Source organism: Dromiciops gliroides, chromosome 3 (assembly GCF_019393635.1).
Source record: "Dromiciops gliroides isolate mDroGli1 chromosome 3, mDroGli1.pri, whole genome shotgun sequence".
In the NCBI taxonomy this organism is placed as follows: domain Eukaryota; kingdom Metazoa; phylum Chordata; class Mammalia; order Microbiotheria; family Microbiotheriidae; genus Dromiciops; species Dromiciops gliroides.
Genome location: NC_057863.1, coordinates 336,126,899 through 336,148,428, shown reverse-complemented (window position 1 = coordinate 336,148,428; position 21,530 = coordinate 336,126,899).

Here is a 21,530-nt window from a genome sequence, read left to right as displayed (position 1 = left end):
GCCTTCCGCTCTCCCCTTTCCAGCCCATCTCTCCTCGCGCCTGGAGCCTCTGCCCTGCCCATCCTGGAGCTTGGTTCTATTTCAGTGGCTCCTTGTCTCACTTCCAGATACTTCTTTAAAAAAAAAAAAGTTTTGGAAGCATTTGAAAAACTAATCCCCATTGTTACTCAATAATGGTTAAAAATGTTTTTAATTAATTAATTATTTTTTTAGTGAGGCAATTGGGGTTAAGTGACTTGCCCAGGGTCACACAGCTAGTAAGTGTTAAGTGTCTGGGGCGGGATTTGAACTCAGGTACTCCTGACTCCAGGGCCGGTGCTCTATCCACTTCGCCACCTAGCTGCCCCTTTATTTTTTGCGGGGCAATGAGTGTTAATTGACTTGCCCAAGGTCATACAGCTAGTGTCAAGTGTCAGATCGGATTTGAACTCAGGTCCTCCTGAATCCAGGACTGGTGTTTTGCCTACTGGGCCACCTAGCTGCCCCTCAATAAGGTTTTATGAGTTTCCCCTTCCCAAGAGTATTTTATTAGGGAATTTAGGGAGACAAATTCAAAGGAATGACTCTCTAAAGTTAGAATTTTCTAAGATTGAAGGATATGGAGAATGGAAATAATTTGGGAATAGAGAGGTCTTTCGGCAACCATCCTCCCCCTCTCCCCCTTATCCTATGCAGGTTGTGCCTGGCCTTGGGAGTAGTGTTGGAAATAGAAAGGATTTTATTTTCTCTTAGAACTCAAAACTCTTCCCTAAAAGCCACTGGGCATATCCCCATTGCTCAGTCCTCATAGTTTAGATGAGTGAGCTGCACTACCCTGCTCTCCCTAGGCTGTCCCCCTCCAAAATGGACAGAATATGAAAGTTATCCGGCTTCACCCTCCTGAGTCTTGCCCTGGAGTGAGAGGTTTCATCACTTCACTATCGATTACTTCTTGGTCTTGTGATTTCTATCCCCCTCCAGTAACCTTCACAATTGACCAAATAGTTATTACATGATCCTATGGAGGGGCAGCTAGGTGGCATAGTGGATAAAGCACCCGCCTTGGATTCAGGAGGACCTGAGTTCAAATTTTGCCTCAGACACTTGACAATTACTATCTGTGTGACCCTGGGCAAGTCACTTAACCCTCATTGCCTTGCCCCCCCCCCCCATATATATATCCTATGATGTGCAAGGCAACTCTCTAAGATTGTATTGCCTTAGAGTTGCCCATCTGCACTGAAGAAGGGAGTTTCCAAACTGGGAGTTCCTTCCTATAACAATAAATCACACATCCACACCCCACCATCTCTTCCCTCACCCAATGTGCAAGGCACTCTGTCAGCTCTGGGGACACAAAGATTAAAAAAAAATAATAGTCACCACCATCAGGGAGTTTACAATCTACTAGGAGGAATTTGACCTGTACACAGGTAATTATCCTGCAGGTTAAAAATGTGATAGTTGTAAGGGAAGTGTCCAGACAAAAATGCTCTTAGAAAATTTGAGTGGGGAAGGGTGGAGGGTCCCCGCTGAAGGATCTGGGAAGGGCAAACTCCTATCATTGTTTGTTTGGAGAGGATGTGAGGGAGTGGGATGTGGAGAGAAGCACAGAGGGTTGGCGAGAGGAACTACTGCTTGAGAGGACACAAAAATGGCAGGATCTCGAACTGCCAGCAAAATATCCTTGAGAATGGGATTGGAATAGGCCCTCTGGAGGCCATAGGGGTCTTCTGGTTTACTAAGTGATGATGATGATGGCATTTATATAGGGCTTCAAGCTTTGTGACTTTATAAACATCTCGTTCTATTCTCACTATATCCCTGGGAGGTAGGTGTTATTATTATTTTCCCTTATAGATGAGGAAACTAAGGCAGGCAAAAGTTAAATGGCTTTCCTGTGTCACATACTAAGTGTATGAAGTAATATTTGAATTCAGGTCTTCCTGACTCCAGGTCCAGCACTCTACTCACTACTAGAATCAAGTAAACATGTTCAAAGCCATACCCTCCTTCCCACTTCCATTTCCTTCCTACTCCCTTTACTTCCCCCTTTTGCCTTCCTTTCTTCCTCTACCTTTTTTCAATTTTTTGTCCTGCTCTCCTTTACTTCTTTCCTTCCCATTCATTCCCCTCCAGTTTTCCCCACCTTCAGTAAGACATTTGCTCTTGGGGCTGTGGTGACTGAATCCCATTGTCTTTACTAGAATACAAGGGTTTTGATTTCCATTATAATCCTACTCACCTCTCACATCTGTAGACTGAGAAGCTTAAGAAAGGGGATGGGGGAAAAAAAAAGAAAGGGGTGGATTGGAGGAATTGGAAATATGGGCAACTGACTAGAGTAGAGGTTAGGTGTCCTGTTGGTGGGTACCCTGAGGGCCTTACACCTAGGTGTTGCCACATACCTCTCTCTTTTATAACCATAACTTCTCTTTAACCAAGGCTACTTTTTGGAATTGTTACCCTTTCAATAGCAATGAAAGATTTTTGCAGGCCCATCTGTTGTTACTTTGCTCCTTCTGTCACTGAATCGGTCCTATTAGAGGTGTATAGAGTTCATGAGAAAACAAGTAGGGATTGTTTTACTTATTGTATTTTGTGTCCCCAATACTTCACATACAGTAGGCATTTAATAAACGATTGTTGATGTTTGTCAATCTCATAATACTTTCCCCATCTGTGACAAATGAGGAAACAGACCAAGAAAGGTAAAGAATCTTTTCAGGGTCATAGAGATGTTGTTTGTCCTTTGTTTTCCAAGAGGACCATTACATTGGGGAGGTGATGTCATGACTTGCAATGAATTGGATTTAAGTGAGGGAGGGCTGTGCAAAGTCACCCGTCTCACTCTCCTCCAAAGCCATGTGGGTCTAGTGGCAAGATACAGGTCAGGACAGTTGGAGATGGCCCCGGGTGCCAGGTCATAGAGATACCTGGCAGCAAAAAGAGGATTCAGAACCAGGTTCTCTGATTCTTAATACAGGGCTCTTTCTAATACTAATAGCTAAAATGTAGGTGTTATAAAATTTGCAAAGCACTTTATGTAATTATCTCATTTGATCTTCACAACAACCCTATATGGTAGGAATGATTATTATCCCCATTTTACAAATAAAGGAACTGAGGGTGAAAGAACTTAAGCAACTTGCCCAGTTTCACACAGCTAGTAAATGTATGAGGCAGGATTTGACTTAAGGCTTACAGACTCCAAATTGAGCACTCAATCCACCATGCCATTCTGTCCTCTGTTACTAGTTGTACCCCAAAGAATAGATTTTTTTGGTGTGAAGCCAACAGGACTGCATGAGATTCTCTGATCCTGACTTTATTAATATGATACTTTACTGGCTCCCTTCCTACCTACACTTGTGTGAGTGACTATTTTCTTAGTTATCAGGAACCAATCTCATATCCAGAGCTTGGAGTAGAGGGTAGGGTGGTTTCTAATTAAGAGGGGAAACAGGGGCAGCTAGGTGGCGCAGTGGATAGAGCACCGGCCCTGGATTCAGGAGGACCTGAGTTCAAATCTGGCCTCAGACACTTTACACACTTACTAGCTGTGTGACCCTGGGCAAGTCACTTAACCCCAATTGCCTCACCAAAAAAAAAAAAAAAAGAGGGGAAACAGTAGCAAAAACTAAGGTACCTACAGAAAGGTATGCAGATTCTTGTAGTAGTAACAAGAATTCCCAGGTGAGAGTGGATTAGGGAATGGGAGGTCCAGGAGTAGGGAGGAAGGTTCTGAAAGTATGGTGGCAAGCTGGTGGCAGTTAATCTGAGAAGGCTTCCCAAAGAAAGTAGCATGAGTAGATGTAGTTGGGAAAGGGGAAAAGGTGCATTACTGGTGTGCCAAAAGGAGGCAATTGTGGTAGAACACAAACTCTCTGCGGGAAGGCACTGTTTCAATAGTAACAGTGATGATACCTAGCTTTTATTTTGTTTTTGTTTTTTGTGAGATAATGGGGGTTAAGTGACTTGCCCAGGGTCACACAGCTAGTAAGTGTTAAGAGTCTGAGGCCAGATTTGAACTCAGGTCCTCCTGACTCCAGGGCTGGTGCTTTATCCACTGAGCCACCAAGCTGCCCCCATACCTAGATTTTTTTTTCTTTTTTATACCTAACTTTTATATAGTGCTTTACACATACCTCAGTTTCTCTTCAGAACAACCCTGTAAGGTAAATGTTCTTTTGCAGATGAGGCTGAGAAGTAAAGTGAGTTGTCCAAGCATAACCTTTAAGTGGCTGTGGCTAGATTTGACCTAGTCTTGGGGACTCCAGCACTAGAATTCTATCCATTTCACCACCTAGCTGTCTTTTCATTTTTTGCCCTTTCATCACCAAGGATTAGCACAATGCCTGACACCTAACAGGAAATTAACAAATGCTTTTTGAATGGCATAGCTTCTTAGACTGAAGTTTTCTTTCTTTCCCTCTTTTAAAAAAAGAATCAATTTTATTTTATTTTTAGCTCCACATTCTCTCCTCCCAGCTCCTCCCCAACTAAGAAAGCAAAAAAAAGAAAGAAAGAAAGAAAGAAAGAAAGAAAGAAAGAAAGAAAGAAAGAAAGAAAGAAAGAAAGGAAGAAAGAAAGGAAGGAAGGAAGGAAGGAAGAAAAGCAAGTCCATTATGAATGTGTATATTAAGCAAAACAAATTCCCACATTGGGAGTTCCACTTTTCATCATGAGTCCTCTGGAATTGTGGTTGGTCATTGTGTTGATCAAAGTTTCTATTTATTCAAAGGTTTTCAATGGGCTAACTAACTATAGAAGCATTCTTCCAATCAGCCAACAAGCGTGTATTAATCATCTGGAGATACAGAGGCAAAAACAGAACTAATCCCTGTCCTCCAGGAACTTATATTCTATTGGAGGAGACAACATACATATAGATAATTATATACAACAGAAATGTGAGGTAATATGTTAGGGGCACCAGGAGCTGCTTCTTGAGAAGCTTTGTGATCAGGGTGTTTGAACTGATCTTTGAATACTGCTAGGGATCCTACCTGGGGGAGGTAAGGAGGAGGTACATTCCAGGCATAGGGAGAATACCTTTTGCAAAGGTATGGAGATAAAGGGTAGAGGGTGAGGAACAGCAAGAAGGCTAGTTTGGCTGGACTGAGAATTTGCTTGAATAGGAGAGCAAATATAGTAAGAGCCTAGAAAGATATCTTAGAACCAGATTGTAAAGGGCTCTAAGAGCCAAACAGGAGTTTGTATTTGATCCTAGAAGTAATAGGGAGACGCTGGCATTGGGCCAAAGAATAACATGGTCAGACCTGCATTTTAGGAATATCACTTCCTGAAGTGAGAAGAGCAGGAGGATATAATTGTACACAGTCACAGCAATGTTGTAATGATGATCAACTGTGAAAGACTTGGCTACTCTGATCAATACAGTGATCCAAGACAATTCCAAAGGACTCATGATGAAAAAATGTTATCCACCTCCAGAGACAGAAATGAACTCTTGAGGGCAAATTGAAGTATAATTTTCTCACTTTATTTTTTTTTTGCCTTCTTTTTTTATATGGAAATATGTTTTGCATGATTTCACATGTACAATTGACATAATTTTCCTTGCCTTCTCAGTGAGTGGGAGAGGGATGGGAGGGAGGTAGAGTATTTGAAACTCAAAATTTAAAAAGAAAAGAATGCTGGAAATAATAATTTTTTTTGGAAAAAGGAATATCACTGGTATCTGTGTGGAGGATGAATTGCAGAGGAGGGAGACTTAATGTGGGGACACAAGTTAGGAGTCTAGACTGGAGCTGTGATGTAGGATGGGAGGGCCTGAGGGAAGGAAGGAAAATGAATAAGCTGACAATATTGCTCCATAAACACTCACAGGTACTAGGAACCACAATTAGGTTTCAGACTCAAACCTGGCAAATATGAACCAGAGTAATCTAGTGATTATCTCCTTTGGATTCTTGTAATTGGACTGAACTGGACTCTTCAACATTCCCAATATAATCTTCACTTTAATTGAATTCTACAGGCATTTTTACTAAGCATAAGGCAATGGATAGTGGAAGACCAAAAGAAATGAGAGTCACTTGAGGTTCTTACATTCTACTCTCAAACCCAAGGAGACTCAGGTGAAGGAAGGAAGAGGGGGAGATGACTTGCCACTTCTTTTTTATGCACGTTTCAGTGACAGAAATACTGCCTCTCAGCAGTCCAGTAAATTATTTTTTAAATTATTTATTTTAAAAAGTTCTTTATGGAGCAGCTAGGTGGTACAGTGGATAAAGCACTGGCCTTGGATTCAGGAGGACCTGAGTTCAAACCCAGCCTCAGACACTTGACACTTAACTAGCTGTGTGACCCTGGGCAAGTCACTTAACCTTCATTGCCCTGCAAAAACAAAAACAAAATTCTTTATAATTAAATATTAAATTAGAAAAGATAAAATATTAAAATTAGATAAATAATAATGTAATTGTATAAAATGACCATTTCCATGGAGGAATATAAAAAGAGTTAAGTCAGGTTGCTTTTTTTTTAATAGATGCTAGATTCAGCACCTAACTTTCAAAGCTATCCTGATTTTCTGTGATTCTGGCCTTCTGGTCTCTTTTATGCAATAAAACTGCTTCAGTGACCCCCTTTTTTTTTTTCTTTTCTTTTTCACCCCTTCGTTATCTACTTTTTCCCTAGCTCCTTTCTTGTTTCTACTCAAAAAATTGAAAAAAGGAAAATAAAAAACAGAACCATGCCAGCAAATATGCATAGTCAAGCAAAACAAACCCCTATTTTGCTGTGTCTAAAAATAATAAAGGGGATAGATGCAAAGAAATCTGGGAAAACTTGAATGAACCGATAGAAAGTGAAGTGAGAAGAACCGGGAGAACAATTTATATAGTAATAATGAAATTCAGCAGATTTCCTCCCAGGAACTTTTGTTGAGCTATCTGTCAATCAGATATCCTGTCCTTGGCATCCTCCCCACCCCTTTTCCCATTAGAGTCTTATACTGGCAGGAAATGAAGAGGAATAAGAGTCTCTTTCATCAGCAGCAAGATTCAACTTAATTTTAGGGAAAGATGTGTTCCCTACTCTCGGGGGTCCAGTTTGCCTGATTTCAAGTCCAAAGCTTTATCCTCTATATCAACAACTGCCTCTCTCTCTTTTTTGTCAACCACCCTATAAATTAAAGGACAGGGTTCAAATATTTCTCTGCTGGCCTCTTCCTTGGTCCATAAATAAGCTAAAAAACACCTCTCAATCTCACCATCCCTTCTAATTACCCTTTCTCTTCTTCACTGCTGAATTCCTCAAAAGAGTAGTATGACCTCATTGCTTCTGCTTCCTCCCAGGTATTCACTCTACAACCTCTTACAATCTGTTTTCTGTCCCTAGCACTTTGATGAAATTTTTCTTCCAAGGTTCCATGACCTCCTTACATTTAGATGCATTGGACGTTGTTTCTCTCCTCAGTGTTATATTTGACACCATGGGGACCATTCATCCTTACTAATTTTTTCTCCCTTGGATTCTGTTACATGACTCTCTGCTGGTTCTACTTCTACCCCCTCTGACTATTCTTTATCTGTGTTTTGTTGGCTTCTCATCTTCCTCTTGTCATTCCAAGGTCCTCTTCTCAGCCTTCTTCTCATAAGACTCTCTTCTTTGTGGATGTCAACTGACTTCAATTTTGTGTCTTTATGGATGACTGCAAGTTCTCTATTTCATCCCCCAACACCTCAAATTTTACATTGTCTAAAGCTGAACTGCTGTTGTTCCCCTCAAAAATCTGCCTATCCTCCCAACTTCTCTCTTCCTAGTTACCCAAGGCTCTTAACCTTGGCTCTTCTACTTTCCCTCTTATCAGCTGCCAAATTTAGTCACTTCTACTCTGCATACAATCTCTTACATCTAATCCCTTTTCTCTTGGAAGCTTTGGATGTAGGAGCTTTGACTTTGTTAACTTCTTCTGAGGGTATATTTTGATCTTCCTTGTCACCAAAGAAACTTTCTATGTTCTGCAGTGTTTTTTCTGTCTGCTCATTTTCCTAGTCTATTTCTTGACTTTTAACTCCTTCTTAAAGTAGGGCACTGCTTCCAGGACATACTGTCCCAAGCTTCAGGGGGTCCAAGGTAGTATGATTTAAGGAGAGGCATGTTCTACACTCCCCAGGCCTGTGCTCTGGTCTATAAGTAACCACAGGCCTGCTTTTTTGTTTGTTTTTTAGCGAGGCAATTGAAGTTAAGTGACTTGCCCAGGTTCACACAGCTAGTAGTGTCAAGCATCTGAGGTCGGATTTGAACTCAGGTACTCCTGACTCCAGGGTCAGTGCTCTATCCACTGTGCCACCTAGCTGCCCCTAGGCCTGCTTGTTCTTTAACCCAGGAATAGAATTCTGTTTCACTGTGGTTGCAAGCTTTGCTGTTCCTGCACCCCTCCCCGACCTGGGCCACCTGCTTCCTGGTTCTGAGCACTGGCAACACAACAGAGTTCTACCTCAGCATCAGCAGAGACCCCCTGCAATCTCCCCGCAACCAACCGCTTGCTCCCCTCACCAGTCCATGAGTTGAGTTCCAGAAGTAGCAGCTGCCTCAGCATATTCCAAGGCTCTGGAGGCCTGATTCTCTGGGTTTGGGGCCTGGATCTGTACTCCACTCTCACCTCGGTACAACAGACTGACCTTCTAAGCCGTCTTTGGCTGGAAAATGGTCTCACCCTATCCTTTGGTGGGTTCTGCTGCTCCAGGAATTGTCTTATGGCATTATTTGAAGGGATTTGAAGGGATTTGGGGGAGACCTCCGAGGAGTCACTGCCTGTCCTCTGCCATCTTGTCTCCCCACAGTGAATCTAATCCCTTATCTCTACTCCTACTTACTCACAGTAAATAATGTTGCTCTCTCCTTCATGTATTCAGTGTTTCAGCCAAATCAAACTACTCTCTATTCCTGATTTTTCCTGTCTTTTCTCATCTCTTTGCTTTTTATTCATACTATCTCCTATATCTGTATTGGCCTCTCTATCTTCAACTTTTTGCATTTACTCTCTTCTTAGAAGGCCTAACTCAGATGTCATCTCCTCCAGGAAGCCCACCCTTATGCTTCTGGTGATCTCTGCTTCTTCTAAGGCCCCTTAAGAGGAGCTCTGCAAATCTTTCCTAGTTCTCTCTTTGTCTAAACTTCTTCCTTAGTCTTAACTCACTTTTCTTGGTATCCAAGGTATTTGTGTTCCTGTCTTCTGCTCCTCCCATTTCTATTAGATTGTAAGTTCCTAGAGCACTGGGTTCTTTAAAAAATGTCCTTCTTCCAGGGAACTCATGATAGAAGAGGATCTCCAAATCCAAGGAAAAAAAAAAAGAGAACTGTGAAGTATAGATGCTGAATGAACCATACTATTTCTTTTGTTTTTGGTGCTGTTGTTTTTTTTTTCTATTTTGAGGTTTTTCATCATTACTCTGATTTTTTCTCTTATAACAGGACTAATGCAGAAATAGGATTAATGTTATTATGTATATATATATATATATATATGTGTGTGTGTGTGTGTGTGTGTGTGTGTGTGTATATCTATATGTATATAGATATATAGATATAACCTATATCAGATTACCTGCTGTCTAGGGGAGGGGAGAGGGAGGGGAGGGAGGGAGAAAAATCTGAAATCGTAAAGCTTGTATAAACAAAAGTTGAGAACTATCTTTACATGTAACGGAAAAAATAAAATACCTTATATGTAAAATAAAAAAAAATTTAAAAATTTAAAAAAAATGCCCTTCTGTGTACTCAGCATAGCTTCTGCAAAATAGATATTCAATAAATGTTCATCAGATTGAATTGAATTGAATATAGGTTAAGGGATGAAATACACTGCATGCACTCTTCATTCTGGGAGTTTAGCAGGTGAATTGTCTACAGTATTGTTGTATTTAGATTTCTTCCTTCAGTTTGGTGAGGCCCACTATGGAGGAAATGCCATTCTCTTTACAAGCTCTACTAAAAGGAGGAAGGATAGGACTTTCTTGACTGTTATAGAATTTTAAAAGCTCCCCTCCCCCACTCTATTCCCTATGTCCGCAATCCTGAGTTCTAAGCAGGGGGTATGTCGGAGCCCATTGTTAAATCACTTGATTGTTAAATGACCATTGTGAAATTTTACATCTCAGAAATCCACAAATACTACAAATTAGGACTTCATTCATTCATTCATTTCATTTTAATTGTTGATCTATTGTTGATTGTTTAGACTTATGAAAGTGGTGGAGAAAATGTCAATAATGTACATTAAACTTACAAGGGTATTCTGCTATACATTTCCCTCCAAGCCAGTTGTTAAACATTTACTACCATACCCCTGGCTTCTAACTTTCTTGCATAGCTCAGTGCAATTGTGGTCAGGGTACAGTGGAATAAGATTTCTTTTCCTATTGTAAATTGGTTGAGGAGAAAGGAGAAAAGGAAAGAGTGTTTGGTGTTGTTCCCAGGTACCCATAGCCTACAGGGATATTTTTTCCTCCCACTTCTGCCTCCTGATGATTTTTAGGCCCCATTCTTTGATTTCTTTCTGGTCCAGTGGCTGAAGCGACTTGCCCAAGGTCAGATAACCAGTGAGTAGCAGAGCAGGATAGATGTCTAGCTTCACTTCTAGGTTCTCTCATCTGGTCAATAGCTTTTCTGCCTCGTAGTGCAGGTCGGACCATATTAGCCCCCTCACCTCCATTCGATAAACTCCAATGGTTCCCAGTCACCTCCAGGATCAAAGATTAAGTCCCTTTGCATTCAGAGTCCTTCGCAGCCTGCCCCCTTTACTTTTTCAGTCATAGACCTTACACTCCCCTCCCCAATACTCTGCTTCAGTGACGACTCTGGATTCCTTTCTGTTCCTTGAACAAGATACTCTATCTCCCAGCTCCAGGCATTTTCACCAACTGTCCCCTGTGCCTGGAACACTCTCCCTCCTCATCTCCTTCTCTTATCTTCCTTAAAGAGCCAGCAAAAATCTCATCTTCCACAGGAAGCTATTCTTCGATCTCCTTTAATCCCAGTGCCTTTCCTGGCGATTATTTCCAGGGTATCCTGCACATAGTATATTTGTAAATAGTGGTTTGCATAGTGTCTCCCCCATTAGACTGTAAGGTCCTAGAGGGCAGGAGCTGCCTCTTGCCTTTCCTTATATTCTCAATGCTTAACAGTGTGCCCTGTCCAAGCACAGTCAGCAGATAAGTGATTACTGACTGATTAACTGATGTTAATCTCAGTAATCAGCATGACTGGATGCATGCACAGAATCGTGAGTATCCTGACCCTGATGCTTGTCTAAGTCACTTTACTCTGTTAGGTTTCTACTTCCTTTTCTGTAAAGTGAAGGGGTTAGATCACTAGCTTCTTGTTTTGTTTTTTTTTAATCCTGTGATCAGATGAATAGTAGTTTGGTAGGATGGAAGCCACACTGGTTTTGGAAGTGAGGAGACTTGTGAACAATGACATTGTGTTGTAATAGTTACTCACATTCACATAGTAACTTCAGGTTTACAAAGAGATTCCCTAACAGCGACCTGTGAGGTAGATGGTGCACATATTTTTATCCATCCCTGGTTACAGATGAGTCAACTGGGGTTCACTTAACTGAAGTTAGGGAATGTGACTCAAGTCAAACCTCAATGAAGTATCTGGTAGGATTCAAAACCAGCTCTCCCTTTCTTCCTACTACATCTCACTGCTTTTTTTTTTTTTTGGCACGGCAATGAGGGTTAAGTGACTTGCCCAGAGTCATACTGCTAGTAAGTGTCAAGTGTCTGAGGCTGGATTTGAACTCAGGTCCTCCTGAATCCAGGGCCAGTGCTCTATCCACTGCGCCACCTAGCTACCCCTCACTACTTCTCAATAATAACTTTATACAGCCCTGTAAGGTTGTAAATATATATGTGTGTGTCTAAGTATATAAGATATAATGTAAACATATTATAATATAAAATGTAATATTTCATAAATTATATAGAAATATAGAATTATTATACATATAGAGTATAATACTATATAATATATCATATAAATATGTAATATATACAAGCATGCATATATATCAGTATATAATATATATGTGTTTATAAACAGATATAGATGTATACATGTATCTATGTATGTATATACATATTGGGCTAAGAATCTGGAGATCTTTGTACCCTTGGCTCAGTCAGTTGATTTCTTTGGACCTTAATGTTCTAATTCAGAGAATGAAGGGGATTAGGCCAAATGATCTCTAAAGTCCCTTCCAGCTTTGAAATGCTATGATTTTTTTACATATAATGTTTCTCAGCCCCTCTCTCATCTCCACCCTCAACTCCACTTTTGAGAAATAGAATCAATCACATTCTACTCTCTTTCCACCTTAAACTCCCTTGGCCAGCACGGAAGGAGGCAGAAAGCTTTTATTGGGGGGGGGGGCACGGGTAGGGGCAGCTAGCACATAAATAGAAGCAAAAAGAGATAGTAGTGGTAGAGAATATCATGATCTCACAGATAGTCATGCCTTGCCCAGGCCTCAGGGTAGAGGAAGGAATTCAAGAATGACTGGGCTATTTTTCCCTCAAAGGAGAGCTAAAATTTTGTCCACAGCATGGAGTTGGGAAGAGGAATGAGGAATTTCTGCAAAATGGTTCTTTCTGGTCCCACTTATTTAACCTCTGTAATCCTTTGACCCAGTTCTCATGAGTGCAGAATATAAAATCAAGTAACTTGCTATACAGGTTTTCTAGTCATCCTATATACTGTCCTCTCTATGCCCTCAGGTGATATGAATTCCTATCATCCAAAGGGTTGTATGTACAGTGTGTAGATTGGCCAGTGGGATTGTCCCCGACTCCAGTGCTCTTATACAGAAGTCAGAAAGCAAGGATTCAAGGTCCAGTTTTGCTACTTACTGGTTGAAGAATGCTGGTCAAAGAAGTCAGTTACTTAATATTTCTGGGCCCAAGTTTCTACAGCTGTTAAATGGCAATAATAATATCTGTATTGCCTATTTCTCAAGGTTATTGTGAGTCTAGTGAGGTACCTAAGTACCTCTAAGTACCATTAGTGTGAATCCTTCAGGTAGGAGATGGGAAGGGAATTGGCTAAGCTTCGGAGAAGCACAATCATTACAGAGAACTAACTAAACCCTTCTTTAGAACAAACAAAAGCATTTTACACAAAGTTACCAAGGCAGTAACCACATCTGTAATGCTTTCCACATACCTCTCTGCTAAGGATAGGAAGGTCACACAATATATATTAGTAGATCTTATTTGATATAATTATATCATCTTTCCTTTCTAGTTCTGTGACCCTGAATAATGGACAGCAAGGTCTTCAGATCTTAATTATAATATTTTTTTCTTTTTTCTTTTTTTTTGGTGGGGCAATGAGGGTTAAGTGACTTGCCCAGGGCACAGCTAGTGTCAAGTGTCTGAGGCCGGATTTGAACTCAGGTCCTCCTGAATCCAGGGCTGGTGCTTTATCCACTGTGCCACCTAGCTGCCCAAGATCTTAATTATTTCAACAAATGATTACTAAATATTTTTAAAATTAAACATGGGACAACACTTACTAGCTGTGTGACCCTGGGCAAGTCACTTAACCCCAATTGCCTCACTAAAAAAAAAAAAAATTAAACATGGGTGAGGCTCTCCTACTTGACCCCAAGCAGGAGCTCTATACCAATTTTTAGATTATATTCTGCTGGAGACGTAATATCTGCTGTGTCAAGAGGGAGCCTGGCCCACTCTGGTCTCATGAACAGCACATTCCCTCTCTTTAGGGAGAAGCCACATAACTTTGGCAGGAATGGGCAATCATGGGTTACCCTTGCCAGTGGCTGAAGGGGTTGGAGAGGAATGTGGGGGAGGGCTTACAAGTCTATTGGAACCACTGGTATGTCACAAGATAGGACAAGACAGCGATCCAAATAAGATTAATGTGACAAAATGGAAGGAAATATAGGATTTGAGTCTCTGCTTGCAAATGAGGCCTGAAGAACTGAGGGGGTTGGTGGAGGAGAGGACAGTATTTCACTGAAGCTTTCCTTGCTTCAGGCCTGTTACCTGAATTAAGTCCAACTTGAAAGTAAAAGGAACTAAGAGGTCTTTCCTATATACAGGTGTGCTTCATGCTACTTTGATAGCTGGTCTCCTGAAATGTTTATGGAAATTAAAATCTTTCTTTTCCATTGACTTAAGATTGAATTTCTGATATTGAGTTATCTGTGGCTACTCTCCCCACCCTCCAAAAAAAGTTTTTGTTTCTCTATGGAAATTAAAATCCTTCTTTTCCATTGATTTAAGATTGAATTTCTGATATTTAATTATCTGTGGCTACTCTCCCCACCCTCCCAAAAAAGTTAGTTTTTGGTTCTCTGCTCTAATAGCTCACAAATGCTCAAATGCAACTGTGTTTGCATTGCTTTGGGTGTTCCTGCTAATAATGTTCCTCTCCAAATGAACTCTACCCAATATGCAAGAGGTGACTCTCTATTTCTCTTTTTTATGTTTTTGTTTTTTTTATGGGGCAATGAGGGTTTAAGTGACTTGCCCAGGGTCACACAGCTAGTAAGTGTCAAGTGTTTGAGGCTGCATTTGAACTCAGGTCCTCCTGAATCCAGGGCTGGTGCTTTATCCACTGCGCCATCTAGTTGCCCCTGATTTCTCTTCATATTTCCAGGGTACCTGTTATATACTTGGGCCATCCATCCATTATCCCTTACCTTCCGCATGACCAGCCCATTTTCTCTTCCTCTCATGTAATTGTATATTGGTTTGTAAGAGTACATAAATTCAGGGGAAGCTGATATTTAAAGAAACTAAGGTCAATACTTTAGAACTACATTTAACCACCAGCTAATTCACTACCTGATTTTTAAAAAAAGTTCTTGTTGGTTTAAAAAAAAATTTACACTTTAGGTATTAATGAATTAAAGGAACTGTCTCCTTTGAATCAAATACTTTAGTAAGGGACCCTGCCTTTGAAATATGTAATAACGAAGGCCCAGCAGGGAAAGAAAGGAATATGAAGAACCCGATATGGAGTTAGAGGTCCTGGGTTTGAATCCAGGCTCTACCGATGAAAGACATTGGAATTTTTCATCCTGAAAATCTTATTTGTGGTGAAGTGGAAAGAATATTGGACTGGGAGGCAGGAAGCAGGGCCTCTCATCCCACCTCTGCCAGTGAGTAGTCACAACACCTTGGGCGAGTCATTGCCATGTTCCAGTTTCTTCACCTGTAAAATGAAGGGGGTTGTTCTAAGCCAATGGTGTTGAACTCAACCAGGAACAGGGCCATTTAACTATACATGAGGATCCACATGGGCCTCATAGTGACTTAGAAAACTGCTTGTCCTAATGTATTTTTGCTGTTGTTGCTGGTAAATATTTCCCAATTTTATATATATATATATATATATATATATATATATATATATATATAGGGTTTTTTTTGGTGGGGCAATGAGGTTTAAGTGACTTGCCCAGGGTCACACAGCTAGTAAGTGTCAAGTGTCTGAAGCTGGATTTGAACTCAGGTCTTCCTGAATCCAGGACCTGTGTTTTATCCACTGTGCCATCTAGCTGCCCCCTCCCAATTACATTTTATTTTTTTTTTTTAGTGAGGCAATTGGGGTTAAGTGACTTGCCCAGAGTCACACAGCTAGTAAGTGTTAAGTGTCTGAGGTCGGATTTGAACTCAGGTCCTCCTGACTCCAGGGCCGGTGCTCTATCCACTGCGCCACCTAGCTGCCCCCCAATTACACTTTAATCTGGTTCGGGCCAAGCCGAGAAGTGTTGTAGGCAGCAATTTACCAGTGTTTTGCACCTCTCTGGAACCACAGTAGCCAAGGTATGGTCTACAGAACCCTAGCAGTTCCCAAGACCCTTTCTGGGGTATACAAGGTCAAAATTATTTCCACAGTAATATTAAGAAATTATTTGCCTCGTAAGATACTCCCTTTTCAACTATGTATTTGGATTTTCTTCATTTATTTCAACCAAAACAATATCATAACAGCTTCAACACAGAAGCAGGTGTGAGAATCCAGTTGTCTTCTATTAAGCCAAATGTTAGAGTTTTGCAGAAACTTTTAAAACAATGCCACTCTCTTCACTAAGTTTTTTTGTTTGTTTGTTTAGGAAGATATGGTTATTTTTCATAAAATGTTATAGCACATAATGGGTTTCTTGACTGGTGGTGGTTGGGAGAGGAAGAGTTGCTAGTTAGAGTTTTAAAAATGGTTTTAACATGTAATTGAGGGCAATAAAATATTATATAAAAGAAAAAAAAGACCAAAACCAAAAAAGTTTCTTGGGGCCATTGATTAGTTAAGTAAGTTAATGTTAGTCAACAACCTTAACCACCAATAAGCATTTGCGAAGCACCAGCTAGCTGTGTGCCAAGCACAATGTTGTTATGTTTTGAGAATATAAAGAAAGGCAAAAGACAGCCCTGCTCCCAAGAAGTTCACAAACTAATGGGGGAGGGGGACAACACGTAAACAATTTTCTACAAACAAGATATATATGTACAAAATACATTGGAGATGATCAGCAGAGGGAAGACACTTGAATTAAGAGGGATCCTGTAGAAGGTGGGATTTTAGCTGGAACTTGAAGGAAGCCAAGAGGCAGAGATAAGAGAGGAGAGAATGCCAGATGTTGGAGACAACCAGTGGAAAAGTCTGGATTTGGGAGAGGGAGTATCTTGTGATTAAGTGACTTCCCCATGTCACAGCCAGCGTGAGTGATAGGCAGGGCTTGATCCAATTCATCCTGACTCAGCTCTCTAGCCACTCTACCAGGTCAAGCGTCTCCCCCCTTGTACGTCTTCCACCAAGCTGCCAAAGTGATCTTCCATGCCACTCTCCCCTATTCAATAAACTCCAGTGCCTCCCTGTCTTTTCCAGCATCAAATATAAAATGCTCTTATCTACCTCCCCCACCTGTTTAGTCTTCTTACACCCTATATCCTCCTCACCCTACTTATTCTTTGATCCAGTGACCCCGGCCTCCTTGTTATTCATTGGAGGAGGCATTTCATCTCCTGACTGCATTTTCACTGGCTGCCCCCTTGCCTGGAATTCTCTCATTCTTCATCTCTGCTTCCTGGCTTTCCTGACTGCCTTCAAGTCTCAGTGGAAATCCCACCTTCTTCAAGAAGCCTTTACCTCTCCCAGAAAATAATGATTTTTTTTTTAGTGAGGCAATTGGGGTTAAGTGACTTGCCCAGGGTCACACAGCTAGTAAGTGTTAAGCGTCTGAGGCCAAATTTGAACTCAGGTTCTCCTGAATCCAGGGTGGGTGCTTTATCCACTATGCCACCTAACTGCCCCAAAATAATGATAAATAATGGATTTCTTGGGAGATCCAGAGATCAGTTTCTCAGTGCTTTCTCCCCACCCCTCAAATAAATAAATTCTTTTGTCTAGCTCTGTGAAGGATTGATGGGATCAAACCCCACCTAGATAATGGATTTTGCCTTTCCCCTTCAATGAGAGTCTTTTACATTCTTCTCCCTGATGTCATCTGTAGAGTTCTTTTAATGTAGACCACCCTCAAGTCCTGTCAGCCAATGGAACTGAATGATGCTAACCAATTAGCTTTGCTCAATGTAGAAATGACCAGCCTCTATCAAGAGGATAAAAATCAGAAGTGCTCTCTCTCTCTCTCTCTCTCTTTCTCTCTCTCTCTCTCTCTCTCTCTTTCTCTTTCTCTTTCTCTTTCTCTTTCTCTTTCTCTTTCTCTTTCTCTTTCTCTTTCTCTTTCTCTTTCTCTTTCTCTTTCTCTTTCTCTTTCTCTTTCTCTCCTCCCCCTCCCCTCTCCTCACTCTTTGCTCTTGGCTCTGGCCTCTCCCTCTTAGGACAGCATGGGTCTGACAGCCTGAGACCATGAAAAGTTAGGGAGGCACATGGTCAATCCTTTACTCGCATTATAATATTAATAAAATAATAATATGCACCACCAAAACTGATATCTATATCAATAGCAATTATTTAAAAAACGCACCTATCTCCCTCAAAATGCCTTCCTTCTGAGATTTCTTCCCATTGACTATTTTGTTTGTATTTAGTTATTTGTATGTTGCATCCTCCATTAGACTGGAAGCTCCTTAAGAGCAGGAATTAGCTTTTTTTGTTTGTTTTTAGGAATTATCTTTTAACTTTCTTTGTATCCCCAGTACTTAGCACAGTGCCTGACACATAGCAGGTGTTTAATTAATGCTTAATGACTGACCTAGTAAGAATTTATTGAAATCTATTATAATAACCATCTTCTCTAATACTTTATAGTTTACAGAGGGCTTTCCTTACAACAAGTCTTGGAGTAGATTGTGTAAATAATATTGATGTGGGTGGAAATCTGGGGTCAAATTGATTGTCCCAAAAGAATTACAAGATTCAGTGACTCAGTTTCCCAAGTTTTATTGCAATACTGTGAGTGACCACAGGGAGAGAATCAGAAACATGGAAAGGTATCTTGAATAGTGAAAGTATAGTATGGATAAATTGATTATCAGTCTCATTATAATAATCTCCACCTTGGGGAGGTACAAGGGAGGGCTTATCCTAATTTGGAGTTTCTGGGGTCCTGAGCCACCCCCCAAGTTGGTACCTTTTTCTTTTCTTTTCTTTTTTTAGGTTTTATATATATATATAAAACATTAAACATTTCTGCATTAGTCATGTTATAAGAGAAAAATCAGAGCAATGAGGAAAAACCTCAAAATAGAAAAACAACAACACCAAAAACAAAAGAGTATGATTCATTCAGCGTCTATACTCCACAGTTCTTTTTTTTTTTTCCTGGATTTGGAGATCCTCCTCCATCATGAGTTCCCTGGAACCCTTCTGTGTTGGTACCTTTTTCAATGGAGGTATGTTTTGGGGGTTTACACGTCATAAGGTGAATCTAGGGACAAATTTGGCCTTTTCTGCGTGTGTCTCTTTCTAATTCCCATGGCTAGTTTCAAAATATCTCCATTTTTCATGAGAATTTCTATAGCCTTGTCTTATGTCTTATTGTTATTTGACCTGACCCTTTATGGTCCCGTTATGGGTATGGATTTCCATGGGTAAGAGAACCTAGCATTCTGACTTATAAGTTTTCCATTAACTGGGATCTGACTCCCTTTTTGAGCTAATATCTGAATTAGAGTTTGGGTCCTAGGTTTTTCTGTTAACCCTTTTTTCACCTCCTAAGTCAATATCACCCTGAATTTACATATGAGGAAACTGATTTGCCCTGGTCACAAGCTTAACAAGTTGCAGAGACATAACTTGAACTGAGATCTCCAGATTCCAAACCCAGTCTTCCTTGTACCTGGGATATATGCATTTGTGCTTATTTTGTTCAGTGTACAGGTAGTCTTTTCACTCTTAGGGTAATTTGCAGAATAGTTAAGGCCTCCTACAACTTACTAAACTTTATGCCCCACTGTAAGGCAGGTTATCATAACACAGACAAGATAACACAGGTATTTGTGGGTGGCTGACACATACATGACTGTCCCATGGGAACCAGCAATAGCTAAAGGGGCAGGACATTAGCAGTAGTTCAGAGAGATAGGTGGTGCTTTTAGAAGCTAAAAGAACAACATTGTTTACAGTCCTCCAAATTCATCTCTCCTTGCTTTCCCCTACCCAGCTGCATAATTCATCCTGTCTCCTAATACAGTTCTATAACTGGGTCCCCTTAGTAGGAAAGCCGTTTTGTTTCATTTATCTATTCATCAAACATTTCTGAAGTACCTGCTATGTGCTGAACACTGTGCTAAGCCCTAAGGGAAGGCCCAAAAAATAGATTAGGCTTGGTCCCTGCCCCCATGCAGTTAACAATCCGGTAATCTGTTAAAGTTGCAAGCACGCACACACACAGAAAACTATACAACATTACTTAAGTGCCTTAAGCAGAGGGGGCAGAACCAGGTACTGGGTGATGCTGGAGGGAGAAGGTCCTTACTGGTGTGTGTAGTGGGGATTAGATAGGGAGCCAAAAAGACTTCATGGACCAAGTGTCATTAAAATTAAGCTTTAAAAGATGTTTGGGCTGCGCGTACCCTTTGATCCAGCAATACCACTGCTAGGTTTATATCCCAAAGACACCCCCAAAAAGACAAAAATGACTTATTTGTACAAAAATATTGATAGCAGCTCTTTTTGTGGTTGGATAAGAATGGGAAATCAAAGGAATGCCCATCATTTGGGGAATGGCTAAACAAGACATGGTATATGATGGTGATGGAATATTATTGTGCTATAAGAAATGACAAGCAGGACGATTTCAGAAAGGCCTGGGAAGACTTGTATGAACTGATTATAGTGAATTGAACAGAACCAAGAAAACATTGTACACAATAACTGCAATATTGTTTGATGGAGAACTATGAATGATTTAACTATTCTCAAATCCATGCCAATCCCAAAGGACTAATGATGAAACATACTATCGACCTCCAAAGAAAAAACTGATATTGATTGAACACAGACTAAAGCATGCTATTTTTTACTTTCTTTCATTTTTTCCCTTTTATTCAAGTTTTCATGTACAAAATGATTAATATGGAAATGTTTTACATAACTTCACATGTATAATCTATATCTGACTGCTTACCACTTGGGAAGAGGGAGAGAAGGGAGGGAAGGAGGGATAGAATTTGGCATTCAAAACTTTAAATAAAATGTTTATTATTATTTTAAAAAGATGGGGGGGGGGACAGCTAGGTGGCACAGTGGATAAAGCACCAGCCCTGGATTCAGGAGGATCTGGGTTCAAATTGGCCTCAGACACTTGACACAAGCTATGTGACCCTGGGCAAGTCACTTAACTCTCATAGCCCTGCAAAACAAAACAAAACACAAAACAAAAAGAATTCCTATTTTTTAAAAAATAAATAAATTTTTAAAAAGATGTTTGGGAATTCAGCAGAGGAAAAGAAAAACAGATACTGTGATCACTGGTTTGCTTTCCATTTGTGGGTGTTACTCTCTGTCTTTGACTCTGGGAGTGCCACAGCACCTGGGATTGCATCCTATTAGAGAAATTTCCTTCATATCTTCCCACAGTTCCAATGTAGGGCTCTATAACCAGGGTACACTTAATCCTGTTGTGTGATTGGTTAGGGATGTGAGATATGTTTAATCTCCCTGGAGAGAAGAAACAAACAACAGGTTTGCTATTGGGCATCCCCTCTTTTCTTTTGGTGTTTATTGAGTCCCTCTTGCAAACAAAGCCTTCTACTTTCTGGGTACTGTGGTGAAGACAAAATGAATGAAATCACTTCCTTCTAGGAGCTTACAGACTAACTAAGGAAGAGAAGAATTATACTCCTGAGGGCTAAAGAACAACTCAAAGCCAGCATAAAAGTTAGTTCTAGATGGGGTGATGGGGCCTATAAGCTATATATTCTGGGGAGTGTAACTAGGAAAAGATTAAAAAACATCCCTCATTTCCTCTTTTTGTAGGAAGAGAGCTGTATGTGGAAATGCTTTGAGGTTTCTTTGTTGTTTTTTTAAACCATCCTAATAACTCAATTCAATAAAAGTTTATGGGGTGTCTATCCAATGAA